At 45.5% G+C, this 15,593-nt stretch overlaps 1 long non-coding RNA gene across 1 annotated transcript; it reads left to right on the plus strand.

Annotated features, from left to right (window-relative positions):
* Positions 1 to 5,803: 5,803 nt before the first annotated feature.
* LOC136471400 (uncharacterized) lies at positions 5,804 to 11,541 on the plus strand. The gene is made up of 3 exons (XR_010762018.1): positions 5,804 to 6,179; positions 6,269 to 6,352; positions 11,454 to 11,541. It is a non-coding gene; the product is annotated as an uncharacterized lncRNA (long non-coding RNA).
* Positions 11,542 to 15,593: the final 4,052 nt, after the last annotated feature.

Raw genomic sequence — 15,593 nt, forward strand, 5'->3', positions numbered from 1 at the left:
AGTGCACTTCTAGATTTTAATTTTTTTCCAAAATAAATGTACCTCTACATATAAGACAAACTAACTCCACTTGTTTTTTTCTACTTTCTCTCTTCCCAAGGTACAATGATTACACTTTTATAGGAGTATATAATTTTTTTACTAATATTAATCTCTTCACCTACACTCTAGAAATGCATTTATTTGGGGATGGATGAGTAGACGAGTCTCCAACCCTACAGCTAGTCCAACCAGCAACTTGCTGGAAAATTCCACATAGAGCAGATGATCAGGACATACACCCCCTGTTCGTTGAAAAAAGTGCACAGAGCCAAGCAGTACAAGATCAGATTGCGCGCGTCTACGTACGACAAGTAGGATGATTCCGCGCCTAATCAGAAAAAAGATGATTGCGAGGTTGACACAAGTGCCCACATGTACACTGGTTAGTAGCCTGCCCATAAACGACGCCAATTATAAGATTAGGAAAGAATATTCAATTCGTGCCTTCTGGCGAAGGTTACCATCGTTGTGGACTGGGCAGAAGCAGCAAGGCCTTGACTCACTCTTCCCGCTCGTCTCGTGGACAATATGGAAGGAAAGGAACGTTCGATGCTTCCGGGATGCCTCTACCACGGTGAGCTCCAAGGCGCATGTTTTTTTTTTTTTGAGACCCAGTTATAGACATAGACGCTCACACACGAGCACACACTCACTCCTATGAACGCACGTACGCACGCACACCCTATATTTATGAGCACTTCCGAAGAACTGAGTCGGACCTGCAAATCTCGACATTGATGAAGTCACCACGGGTGTCTCGCTGTCGATGGACACGTCGTCTACCACTGAAAGAATAGCATCGTTAAATCCTAGAATAAATCCAGGAAAATGCGAGCACCATGTCAAGTCGAGGACTAATGCGAGCGGCGGCGGCGGCGGCTGAGGCGAGCGTGGCGGGGTCGCCCGAAGGCCAGGGAGGAAGGTGGCGAGACCTCTGGGCACCTGCACGCGACGGCTTTGAGGCGAGGGAGGCGGCAGCGGAGGCGAGGGAGGAAGGTTGGAGGGTTGTTTTTTTCCTGCACGGGCAGCACGGACACGCGTACACAGGGAGAATAGGGGCGTGGGGCCAGGGACGAATAGTGGGAAAGCAGCTGTGGCAAAGGAGGCGACGTAACCTAGGTGGACAGGTTCCACCACAAGGAACCCAACCAGCTAAGCCACTCAGTTCGCGCCCACGTGACCTCGAGTGCTTGGCGACAGGGGCATAGCTAGAGCTATTGTTGGTCGTCATTGTTGTTTTGATACAAAATTTAGCCAATTCGTGTCCAATACCGGCTTAGCGCCGGAACTCTTCTGTAATCGCAAACTCTTTCTACATAATGCAATGATACGCAATCCTTTGGTGTACTTGGGGGGAAAATCCAATATACACTTATGTTTTTTTTGTAGATTTTAAAATTATAAATATTTTAAAGCGATTGTCCATCAAAGATCTCATGTATTTTTTGCCGTGAAGGAGTACCACTCAGAAATCCCTATGTCATACTACGAGATCCACCGATGACTATTATTGAAGATCATAATTAATAAAGTTCACCAAATTAAAGGCCTGATGTTTTCTATTATTGTGAGAATTTATCCTTTTTTTCTAGCGCTTTGGTGAGAACCCTTCGTTTGAGCCTCAATTATATTGATAGTAAGATTATTTGCCAAAGGAACTATAACTGATATTTTATTGGCACATAATCAACATAGGTCGACGATGAGACATATGTTAATGTATATCTGCACATACATCATATTGGCCATCTTAATCCAATTAATTAGACCAAGTGCCACATATATGTAGCTTGTAGATTCAGCCACACCAAAATTAAATCAAATCGTCACACTTGAGGTGCACACTACACCAGCGACATCCCCTTTTTTTTATCAACTGATCGATCATCGTCACTACGTACTGATCACATGCTGCATGCGCGTCGAGTTAACAGTAGAAAGGCCGTAAATGACGGCACTCTGTTTAACATTGACTTTCTTATTAAAATGCTGATGCGTGTGTGTTCTCCTCTCAATCCACATGTATATTTAATTTGCAAAAGGTTTAGTGGTCACGGAGAAGATAGACGTCGTTACGTTGTGCCATGTTCATAACCGTGCATAATATATGACCTTTGCTACTCCTAGTACTAGTGTACTACCGATAGTAACAACTCTAATTAATAGGTGATGATGTTTCTATTATTGCTGCGTGACGCGTACACTTGGGAGGGAGGAATTTGTCTTCGATTCGGGGGAGGTACGGTGAGGTGATTGGCTCAAGAGTTCACGCCACCGTGGATCACCGTGATGTGATGGAACATATAGGGGCCGGGATATTAGTTACTTATAAGACTGTCTTCGACTTAAGACACATTCCATGTTTAGCAGCGTTATAGGTAAATAGTTCAATGCATATCTTTAGTCTTCTCCAACGACAAGACTCAAAAGAGAACCATTTCTGCAAATGGGTCTCCAGAAGAGATGATACTTAGATTTCGGCTATACCTCTTCTAACACCCAAAATGGCTCTTCCATATAGGTATCCTGTTAGAGGCTATAGATATTCTGTTGGAGACCCATTTAGGATTTGGGTCTCCTGATAGGTCTCCTGTTGAAGACAGCCTAAGAAGCTTATCATGCATGCATCGCCGGACGATGAAGACAGCGGACCAAACAAAACTAAAAGTCCACTGGCTATGGATTCAACTCTCCGTGGGAGCTAATATTTTAGGATTTAATGGTGTCTTGCTTTTAGTAATAGACGACGACAGCGAGGAGTCTATAATGACTTCGTCAATCCCGAGGATTTACAGACCCAACCTTCGAAAATGCTCGTAAAGATAAGTTTGCGTGCGTGCCTTCATTCATTGTACTGTGTAAAAAACTAGATGCCTGAACGAAAAACTCAATTTTTTAGGCCTCTATTAATTTACACGAATTCACCTAGGTTGTCGTCGCATTCAGGAATTTAAGTCGTGATGTGCCTTGCATGAATCCAGTGGGTCTAGTGGCAGGAAACTGAAGGAAGACGGCACTACACCATGACACACAATTGCCGACATTTATGTGTTGGCAAAGGGGTGGTTTCAACTACACATTATCTGTTGGTAATTGTACAACCTTTTAATGTCATATAATCTGTCGGCAATGATGTTGTATGGCTATAAATCAACTATCGGCATTGCTCTGGGGACACTAAAACTGTCGGCAAACATTTGTAGACACAATAAGTGTCGGCGTAGCCTAACCGAGCCAACAACTCAAGTGTCGACGAAGGTGTGTACGGTCCTGCACTACTCCGCCTTCGGATCTATTCAGGTGAAACAAAAAAAACTCAGAATATACTCCCCCTCTCGCCTACACGCACGGCCCAAACACGCGCGACCTGCGAGTGCGCCCGCCGCCGCCGCCTCCCACGGACGCCAACCCTCGCCGCCTCCCACACCGAGCCTCGCTGCCGCCGCCTCCCACACCGAGCCTCGCCGCCGCAGCCTACCATGCCAGCGCCCGCCGCCGCCCTCCTGCACAGCGCCGCCGCCCGCCGCCGTCCGCCGGAACCCTAACCACGGATGCCCCATCGCCTGTAGTTCCGCGTCGACGCAAGATGTGGCCCATCCTCGCTCCCCATCGGTTGCAGCTCCGGATCTACGCGCAGGATTCGTTAGGGTTTGGAGTTCCAGCGGCTGGCACCAAATCCTCCCGCCGCTGCTCATGCGCTGGGCTCCACTCCGGGTGCTCTCCTTTGTTCCAGGTAAGAGCCCCCCTTGCTCCTAGAGGCTGCACTCTCCTCGATTCGGCCCCTTTCACCCGATTCTAGGATTTACAATATCCCTGGATCTGAATAGTTAGGGTGGCTGTTTGGTGCATCGATGAATATGGAGAAATGCTGGTCAACAATCTTAGTATGTTGGACATGGAGGAACCGATCACGGTGAGTTAAAAATTCTTGGCAGCCATCCCCTCTTGGTTATACACTTTCTACTGAGAAGACTCTGCACTGATGATTCCATCATATATTGTTATGTAGTCTTGTTACTTTCTTCATGCAAATAATTTGTAGGCTATGTTCAAACTGCTCCAAATCAGTGTATATACAATTTTGACAGCCTCCCTTGTGATCACCTTGCGAATTGTGGTTACCTGTGTTATCTGTAATGGCTGTCATTGGGAGAAATTATGTGACCATTCGTTTACTCATATGGCTGCATTTATGATTGATTACAGAATTTCTGCATGTATATAGTTTATAACTCTAGCATCTTCCCTCATTGGCCTTCTCTTTATGTATTTCATTTAGGAGTATTGCTCCTAAAATTTATTAGTGTCAAATGGCTTGGTCAATTCCTGATCTTGTTCAGGTAACAGAATCTGATGCTATGGATGCCGTAGAGGCTGCTCTTCAGCGCTACTCTGCAGATGTTACTACTAGGGCTATGTGTCTTGTCTCTCTTTTGAAGCTTTCCTCCCGGTTTCCACCAACATCAGAGTAAGTTATTGTTGAACTGGAGCTTGTGTCATAGTTAAATACTTTGTACCAAAGTGGGACAACCTAACAAATGTTTCAAATACAATGTCTTTTTGTGTGAAGTAGCAGAGTCTATGTATGTTGACTCACATGGAGTTTGTTTTATACCGGCTATGGCTTTTTTTAAATATGTTCTATTTTTCTTCTGTATATTTGTCCATGAACCGTATGCGCTTGCCAATCATTAAATAAGTATACACTAGGTTCACAATTGTCGCAATAACAGAACAGCAGTCCACAGTTTCCAACTTGGTTTGGTAATTGTGGTCTGTGGATCACATAATTTCTTGTGAACTATATCATTTTGATCTTAGTCAGCAATAAGAACTATATCACATAACAGTCTTTGTTTCTCTTCATGTCTATAGCTTTGTTTACATGCAATGTTAGCTTAGTTTCAAGTCTTGTAATGCATGCCTTGAAACAAGTTCATTAGATTCATGTGATCTATCGTAAAGTGGCTGCACTATTTTTTCCCTGCAGCGTTTATTACAGTTTATATTAATCTAATTGATACTGTCATCATCAGGAGTTTGAGGAACTGTGGCTTGGAAGGATCTGTTCCTGACGTCAGTGGAATACCCCAACTTGGCTACTTGTATGTGTAAAGTCCTATACTGCATAATCACCTTTTAGGAAAAGAAATTACCCTTATTTGTTATTAGGAGAAAAGGTATTAGTTTTTTGGCTTTTTGCACATGGTGTTTATGAGAATTTGGCAAGTTATCTTTTGTTCTCATCTTTGTCCAATGTGTTTCAGGGATCTTAGCTGGAATCAGTTGAGAGGTGCAATACCAGCCAGCCAATTTACGAGCAACATAACTACAATGTATAAAACAGAACCCTTGCAGCCAAATCATAGTATTTTATTTATTATACTAAACATTTGACAAAATCTATCATTTATTGATCATTCTGATTGCATAGACAGTGATTCTCACATATTCATATTGTGCAGTGATCTTTCCCACAATTATCTTAATGGTTCCATTCTAGGAATTTTCTCTGGCCTTACTAATCTCCAAAGATTGTAAGTATGACCTAACCCTTTTTGCACTATTTATGTGTTAGTGTGTGCAACAACTGTTAAGATCTTTGTATCATTTGTAAAATACTTTGCATAGAGGATAGGTTTCTAGATATCGAGGGTAATAACATTTGTGGTGGAAGCACTGATCACAATTGTTTTAAGTATCCAAAATCATGTATGTTATGTAGTGTTTAAGATTACTAATTGTTAGCATGCATGTATACTTGTATAGCGATCCGCTAGATTGAAATCGCTGTGGCGATTGAACTACTGAAGGATGATAATCTTAATTATGTGCTGGGCCTGCTGCTGTCTAGGATATTTGAATGGATTTTTCCCTTATTATTTTTTTGGGAGAGTTTACTTGAACGTATTTTCTTAGTTCAAAGGCAACTACAAGGCTGCAGTTAAAAGAGAAGATACTATTTCTGTGGTGTAGATGGATGCTTTTCTTTACACAGTTATTAAATTGTAAGTATATATATTGATCTTTGGACACCAATCTATTGCAGTCGGTGCACTTGTGTTGCATGGGTTCCAGAGCGTGAAGGAATCTTTGTTGTTAGTCATGCTGATGGGAATCTGTACGTGTATGACAAAGTGAGCCCTTAATGCTCATGGAACTTTGTATGAAGTAATCAAACTTTGTTAAGTTTACTTTGCTGATAAATTTCCTTTTTTACATTCAGTCCAAGGATGGAAATACTGATTGGACATTTCCAACTGTGAAGGATCAAAGCCAGGTGCTGATTTCACATGCAAAGTCGAGTAAGGTATCTCAAGCCACATGATATCTCTTTTACTAAAAATTGCATTGAGATGGCTGTGTATGTTCCATAATTTACTTCAGGGTATTAGTAAAATGTTTTTTCTAGAAATTTATTATGGAGACAAGTGCCTGGCAAAGGTGTAACAACCCAAAATCCACACACTAAAAATCACAACTACAAATTTTTTTTTGCTATTACCCCATGTAATGTTGAGTGATATCTGTAGGAGCCAACCCTAGGAGTTGCATTAGTTGTAAATCAACTAAACAATTTCATGAGCATGGCATGTCATCTGTTAATTTTGTTTGTTTAAATACTGACAAATAAAACATAGCATACATTGTTAACTCAAATGGTGATTTGGATTTTCATTTGTTTTAAGTAAAGCCTAACAACTTCTTTAAAGAAATAAACCATAAAGTAATTATTAATCAAACCAAAGAATAAATGCTTAAAGAGGAAACTATTTCTATTTTTGTATAACAAAACTACACTTATTTTTGTTATACAAAATAGCTAAATAAATTCCTAATATATATAAAAGAATGTTGTGGGCCTCATACCTAAAACTCCAATGAATAAGGTACACCAATTTTGAATTCAAATTCCAAAATCAAATTTGAATTTAAACAAAAAGAGAGGAAAAATAAAAACAGAAAAGGGAAAGAAAAGCAGAAGTCCCGCAGCTCGGCCTGCTCGGCCCGCTAGCGCGCAGCAGCAGCCAGCCAGCCCAGCTTGCGCGCGTAGCAGCAGGCCGGCCCAACTCGCGTGGCCAGCCCAGCAAGCCAGCCAGCGCGCTGCTCATGCCCGCGCACCTCCTCGCTTCGCTTGCTGCCACTGCCACCGGACCCCACGTGCCAGCACGCCAGCACACCATCACCCGACGGAAGCCGCTGCCAAGCGGGGCCCAGGTGTCATCACCCACCTCAGTCCCCCCTGCTTTTCCCGATCGCAGAGCAGAGACGGGAGCGGGAGCTCCACGCAACCCGCCTCGGCCGCATGATCGCGCCATCGACCGATCGGACGCGCTCAAGGACGCCAGCCAGACCGACCAAGTCTAATAGAAGTCACGCCCGTGGCGTGACCCTACCCCCCCCCCCCCCCGTCGCGCATGCCTGCCATGGCCATGGCCGAGCCGTGACCTTGTCGCCTCCCTGTCCCCCGCCTTGCTGACTAAGGAACATGAAAACGGTTTCACCATCGCACCCGCGGCCGCGTCGCGACCCCGTAGCCTAGCCTCGACATGATCATAGCTCCATGCCTAGTCGAGCTTTGCCATCCCCAGTCACTCGCTCCATGCCTAGTCGCGACCCCTTTGCCATCCCCAGCCGCTCGCTCCATGCCTGGCCGAGCTTCGGCTATAAAAGCCCCGGCCCTGGTTGCCCAAGTGCGTCCCCATGCCCCGCCGCCACCTGGTGGCCATCCACCGCACACCCAAGCCAAGAGAGAGAGGGGGGATAGAGGAAGAAGAAGGAACGAGTGAGGAGCAAGGAGAGGAGGATCGGAGCCACTCGCGTGCTGTCGAAGTCGTTGGAGCCAAAGACGACGCCGTCGTCTCCATCACTGTTGCGGATCGGCACTGCACTGCTTTCGTCTACACGGCTATGACCCTCCACTGCACCGCCATCCTTTCGTCTTCGACACCGGCGGTGAGTCCCTCGCTGCTGAGACTCCTCCTAGCCCCATGGACGCCGTAGCAGAGCATGCGCACGCCGTGCTCACGATGCCGCCGTCATGGCGTGGCCACCACTGGCGCACCTGGCCACCTCGCCGGACTAGGACGTAGTTGTAGCACCACCGTGATGCCCGGAGGGTAGCCGCGTAGACCGAGACCCCATTAGCCGGCCACAGCGCCCTGGCCATGAGCACGGGACCTCGGCCGAAGCTCCGCCGTGCACCACCACCGCTCGCGGACTCCGCCACGCCTTTTGGTCACCATTGTCACTTCACCCTGTCGCCCGCTAGCCGTCTGGACGGGAACGGGGCACCAGGACCCCTAGAACAGCCCCTAGCTGCCCCGCCGGCGGGCACCGCCACGACCAAGCCGCCGACCACCGTGGCCAACGCCCTGGAAAGCCTTGGCCACCACCTAGACCCCACCACCGTGTTCGCCGAGGCCTGGTGAAGCTTTCCCCCACCTTAATTGGACTCCAGCGCCGCTGTAAGAGCTCGCCGACGAGGTACGCCACCGGCGGGAACCCACCGCATGGAGGAAGGGGGGAAAATTTCCTCCCTGGACCACCCACTCGTGCACCCGGTGCACATAGACCACAGAGAGACGAGGAGAAGGGTGGACGCGGTTCACCGGAAGGAGAAGTGGTCCACCGTAGACCAGCGCATGCGTCCACCGTGGACCGCGAGCCGTGGACTCGAGCCTGACCCGAAACCCGGAAGGTGATGTGGCACTCTATGACGAGGCCACGTGGCGGGCTGAGCTCGGCCCATATCTAGGCCCAACCGGCCTAGTTCGGACCCGGTCCGTGTTGACCATTGACCGGTCACCGTTGATGGTTGACCTGGCCCCACATGTCAGCAACACAGAGACTCCAGACCCACTGTCGGTAAGTGATGTCATGCTGACGTCATGACAACATCACGCGGGTCTCACCTGTCAGTAACAACACAGCCGAGCTGACGTCATGCTGACGTCACGATGACGTCAGCTGCTGATGTCAGCAGCCCTGGCCCCACACGTCAGTGACCATGACCCGTTGACCATTGACTCGCCCATTGACTTGACGTTGACTCTGACCAGACCCACAAGTCAGTGACCCAAGGGACCCTGGCCCCACCTGTCAAAACGGATGACGTTGATGACGTCATGCTGATGTCAAGCTGACGTGAGCAGGACCCCACCTGTCAGCTCGAAATCAAGATGATGACGTCATGCTGATGTCACACTGACGTCAGCATGCCACGTGGACCAGTCACAGCGTGACACGTGTCAGCCCAGGATTAATTCAGCCTTTTCCATTTTCAGAAATGATTAAAACTTCAGAAATTCATAACTAATTCATATGACCTCAGAAAAATACGAAACCAGGACCAAAATTCATCTAAAATCGAGCTTTACGCAATGAACCCATGTTTGAGTGCATTTGACTCTTTTGAATTTTCATTACTTCTTTGTGCTATTCTATAGACGTCGCTAACGTGACTATAATTCGATCGTATGTAGACTCGGAGGAGAACCAGACGGATGAGGATCGTGAGTACCGTGAGGAGTACGGAGACGACTACACTGAAGGTGCCACATCCCACCCAATCTCGTAGCACCTATTACGCATGACTAATATAGAACTACTATTGCTTTACTTACTGTTATAATCATACGATTATAGGACTTGCATGGTAGTATGCTTACTTGATGGCCTTTACCTTGACGCAACCTTACCCCTACATACCCTGCTATTAGGCTAGACACATGCTTACTGCTATATTTCATTGCTTACACTTCTACTACGCTTGTACTACATTAATGCGTGGTGGAAACTGGTGTTATCTAGACTGTGGGGAGAGTGCTGCGTGTGTGACTTGGGTGTGTGGAGGGTGAGGGTTGTGTCGACCAAGTTGGAGTTTACGACGAGCCTGGAGCAAGTCTTGCCATGGGGTGCTACCTGGGCACCCTTGGAATGGATATCTGTGGTGGGTAAATGGTATATGAGGTGGTCCTGGGTGTGAACCTGTGATGGGAGGAGCCCGGGGTGAAGGTGTTGTGGTGGCACGGTAAATGGAAACCCTGATGAAGACATTCTGGCTTGGTCATCCCTAAGGGCTTACTAGTACTCAGATTCACCGGGAAGCCTTACGTACCACTCGCCCTATATGGTGCGGGACGGCCGGACTACTTGATAGGATATTGCCACTACTGCTAGGTTGATAGCGGACAGTGTAAGGAGGTACGGGGCGTGGAGGATTTTCCCCACACCCTTCCGAGACTTCATGGAGACCTTGTGGACCCAGCTCATGACTCACAGTTTCAGCCACCCCAGACTGGACTTGGGGTGTACCAGGGCTGAATGGTAGAGTGGCATTATCCTAGGCTAGCAAGCGGCCGGAATCAGCCCAGTTGACGACGGTCAGTGAGGAAGGTGGATCTTGTGGTTATGTAAAACCTCTGTAGAGTGTATGGTTGATCGATCGATACATGTGCCGACTTGTCGGCTATGGACCTTTTCTGGGTTTCGCTTAAACTAGATAGTGAGATGAGTCCTTCTCTTCTTCCCACGTGAGAGAGTGTCGGACGTAGCTAGGGGCTACGAGCCTTGAGACAGTGCCGAGAGGGAGTTGGCATGTCGACTGAGCGATGGTATGGTAATGGTGTGGATGGTGCTATATCGATCCCAGGATCGAAACCTGGCTTTGGAAAGGGAATGGGGTGGAATGTGTGTGGGGATGGTGTTAAAACTTGACCAACTATTATTATACACTTGATATGCTAAAACATAGGAAACCCCAGCCTTATAGGTTCCTTTTGAATATATCCAACTTGCATCCAATTTCTACAAAGCAATGCTCATAGGGTGGGAGTGGCCAGTACAAATTGTACTGATAAAATTTGGCACACAGGTTTTGCTGAGGAGTATAGCTCCGAGGAGTTTGATGGTTGAGGGGTTCGTGCCTACGCTCAAGTTTGGCGATCTTATCTTCAAGCTGTTCTGAATGAATGCTACTTTGATTCAGCCAATGCGGCGATGTAATAAATTATGTAATTCCGCACTATTTGTACTCTGATATTATCGTTGTATGGATGTGGTATTCGACTAAAAATTTGGGTAATATGATCTACAACGGTCGTATTACACTTCGACTCTGTGGATTTCCCTTCGTGGAAATCAGGTCGCTTCAAAAGGTTAGGTAAGGCACACCTTGCTAAGCGAGGAGAGCCAATCTGGCTCTCCCTCAAAAGCAAGGGAATCCCCACCTTGCCCAAATTCAAACCAAACAAAGCTTCATGCGTTTTTCTCCTCTACTTTGCTAGGCAAGGCTAGGCAGGGGTGGGCAAGAGAATTAAACATGCCCTTAATTGGAAATTCTTTAACATCATTAAGTCCTAATGTTGCGACTGCTATGATTCATTCTGTGGTTTAAAATTACACTGCAGGGTAATCCAATTGCAAGGTGGCACATCTGTCCAGGTGCAATCAATGGCATTTCCTTTTCACCAGATGGTGCTTACTTGGCAACTGTTTTAACTTGTGCAGTCCTGATGACTGATGACTAATATGTGAATCACTATATAGCAAACCTATTCCATTCTTTTGGTCATCGAATCATTTTACCTTGTGAAACTTCTTAGTTCTGAGATGCATGTCAAAACTCAAAATTAGTAAAATTACATGGGCATAATGTATAGAGTTTTAGAATGGATAGTGTATAGCAGGCTAGAGGCAAGATAGTTGGTGCACCTGCTCGGCAGTTTTTCCTCTTCCTAACATACAAAATTAATAAAATAATATTGCAATATAGAATCCCATACAATCTGTCAGATGCAAGTTTTCTGTTATTTTAAGAATTCATGATTACAAGCATCTAAATGGAAAATCTAAAATTTTTGGAGAAAAAATAGAAATGGCAAGATGGGAATAGGTAAATAACAAAGTAATTATAAGTCGAAGATGAAGGATGAAGGCACATCTAGTACAATGTATAAATTTGAAGTGTGGTACATGGTGGAAATGTATAGGCTATTGGGTTGTAGCAGCTTCTACAATGACACAGGGCCATGGCTTATATCTCAGCTGACAACAGCCATTGCTTAGTATGATATACTGCATTAACAAACAATATTCTCAGCTCAGTGTAAAGGTGGACTACATAGCCACATATGATACCTGATCAGCTAGATTGCCTGAAATATTATGTTGGTAATTCCAATTCCTCTGCAATTTTTTTAGAGACCTGATTTACTGTGTATGTGCCGTCTTCGCATGTCCATCTGGATCCAAATTAACTTGGTTGCAAATGGAGGATGGAGAGAGTTAGCTTTCCCTTTAATATAATGTTTATTTACCCTTGTGTTATGCATCATGTTTTCCACAGCAAAACTGAGTTGCTTATCGTTTAGCGTTTCATCCTCATAGTCAAATTTGAATATATTTTTGTTTGTTGCAGATGGATCGATTGATTCACGGGCTAAAATAATAAATGGGCAGATGACACTAGTATCACATCATTGTTGAACAATTGGAGATATATTTGTTTTTGAAAGAAAATACAAGCACATATGAGAGCCTAGGTTTGGGCGTCCAGTCCGCTAACATGCATTAAACTTAGCATTTTGCTTTATGTAAGAATTTCAGTTATGAAATCTATTATCCGCTAACATGCATTAAACTTAGCATTTTGCTTTATGTAGGAATTTCAGTTATGAAATCTATTATATCCCTGTAGTTAACTTTTTGGTGGACATTTGTATAGTAGTGCCCAAAACACCTGTGATGATTTTATTCTAATGCAATGTACTGTGATGATTTTTTTCCTCATGTTTATGCAGGACATCTGGTGTTACATACATTCCTTAATGCTAATGCAAGATGCTGCACGAGTTGAACAGGCAGGCTCAAAAATATGAGCTAATCATTCATGCAAGGAGCAGAGGCGGGAGCTAGACAAGGAGGCAATTGATATGCTTTTAAGTTTAGAGCTGCTAATGATCAGTTAGCACAAGACTTGTAGTATATGTCTATATATGTCTTCTAGTGGCTCATCTATATCCTGGACTTGTATATGTATGGCTCTGTGTATTATGATCGTCACTTTGACTTGCAATATCCATTTGATGTATGTATGGAATATTTAATATATTATTTCTATAAAATCAAGTGAATTTGCTCAATGTGATGCCTTCTCTATGAACAAAAGTGGATTTGTCGAATCATTCAAATTGAATTGATATCTATATTTGCTATATAGTTTTGCCAACGGTTTACTTGCTGACGAGGGCATGTTTCATAAAATGCTTGGAAATGGTTTCGCCAACATACAAACTGTCGGGAAAGGTCTTAACTGTCGGCGTAGGTCTTAACTGTCGGCAAAGGGTTAAATGTCGGCAAAGGTTTCAACTGTCGGCGTAGGTAGACCATTTGCCTACACATAAAGTGTCGGGGATTCTGTTAACTGTCGGCAAAAGTTTCGCCGACGGCTTCTAGTGCGACTGTTTCTAAACTGTCGGCAAAACTTTTCGCGGGAGCTTATCTGTCGGCAAAGGTGCCCTTTGCCTATAATAGAAAGTGTCGACAAAAGCATGCTGTGTTATAGTGCGGACAGCTGCTAGCTCCGTATCCTCGGTCTCTATCTTACTACACAGGGATAAAAGGGTCACAATGTTGGGTGATGACTGATGAAGCAACAGCAACAGGCAAATGGGCAATAATCCCCTTTGCTCTGCAGGATACACAATGTGCCTCTGCATGCATCCAGTGGGTCTAGTGGTGGTATAGGAAACTGAAGGAAGACAGCTGCTACCTAGACAGCTACTACACAGAAGGGACACAATGTTGGGTGATGAAGCAACAGCAACAGGCAATATATAGTCCCCTTTGCGCCGCAGGATACATAACGGTTGTGATCCCGGCCCACTTCACGGAACGCGCGCGCATGCATGCGAGATGCATGCTTTAATTTGCTGCTAGAGTGTTTGGTGCTCCGTCCGTAGTAGTGCTCGATCGGCGCCTCGTCAAGCCGCCGCCGTGGATCGATCGTGATCTTGTACAAAGCATTTCATTGCTTGGATCCACAGCTTCTTGAAGACGGGGTGTGTGTCTCTCTCTGTATAGGGAGAGTATATTCAGTAGTCAGCTATAAAATAAGTTATTCTGTAGTCATATCTATTTACGATAATTTTATATACTAATTTACGATAATGTCAATACATATTTACGATAGTTGGGCTACTATAACACAGGTGGATATTTCCTATAACGTTATGGTAAATATTTCCATGTGTTATAGTAACCCAACTATCGTAAATATGTATTGACATTATCGTAAATTAGTATATAAAATTATCGTAAATGGAGGTGGCTACAGAATAACTTATTTTGTAGCTGTCTACTGAATATACTCACCCTATATATATATAACCTGCTTATTATTGGGTTGCTGGTGACTGTTGATAAGCAGCTAGCACAAATTCTAGAGGAATTTGGATGGTTTAGACGAATGCTTGAGGAATTTATGAGAGAAAAACATTGTTTCAGATGAAAAAAGAAGCGGATCAAGCCGGGTTTAATGGCACGTGAACAGAGCCATTAAACCCAGCTTGATCCACTTCTTTTTTTATCTGGAACCGTGCTTTTCTCTCATAAATTCCTCCAGCATTCGTCAAAATCATCCAAATTCCTCTAGAATTCCTCCGAGCAAACAGGACCAAAGGAAGAAACTCCTGTGCGCCTTCTCCGCTTTGCCATCTCGATCGATCGCAGTCCTGTCCAGGCCGGCCGACACATTCATGCTTAATTGTAGTGGCTTGCTGGTCACTGAGTCACTGTGGAGCAGCACAAAGGAAAGGAAGCTTGCATTGGTTCCTGTGTGTGCGCCTTCGCTGCGCTTTGCCATCGCAGTCGATCGTGTGCAAACTGGCCGACCCATTCTGGCTTAATTGCTCGTCACATGGATAAGCTCGATCGTGCCTCCGCTCCACCATCCGACATGATCCACCTGCAAGCAAAGCCTCGTCCTAGGAACCTGGAAAAAAATCAAGAATAGGACAGCGCAGCTTCAAAGTTTCTGTGGAAAAGGTGCACAGTGCTTGTACGAGAGCGTGTGCTGCGGCTAACAGATGGGTCCAAGTCGAAGGCGTGGCGGATGAATGACAGTGAGGTCAAAACAGCCGCTTACACACAAGTGTTTTTAGAGTTCCTCTGGCCTTGTTTTCTAAACTACACTTTAGCAAGAGCTCTCAAAACAGGGTCCTTGAATTCACTTTAACAGAGAATAACATATATATGACTCACTTGTCATCTTTTTCCTTATCTTCTCCCCATTGACCGACACGGCCATGCTCACAGCTGACATGGAAAGCACGGCCGGGGGAGGGTCGCAACTATGACGACGAAGGGGCACGGCTTCGACGAGGAGTGCGAGGAGGGGTACAGCTCCGACGGGGTGCCGGAGGGGCGTCACGGCCCGGGGGAGGGGAGGGGCTCCAATGGTGAGGGCCGGCTCCCACGGGAGTGTCGACCGGGCACTCGGTGGTTCTGCGGCTAATTGGCATCACTCGCTAAGCCCACACGTTGGGCGT

The sequence above is a fragment of the Miscanthus floridulus genome, chromosome 8 (genome assembly GCF_019320115.1).
Source record: "Miscanthus floridulus cultivar M001 chromosome 8, ASM1932011v1, whole genome shotgun sequence".
NCBI lineage: Eukaryota > Viridiplantae > Streptophyta > Magnoliopsida > Poales > Poaceae > Miscanthus > Miscanthus floridulus.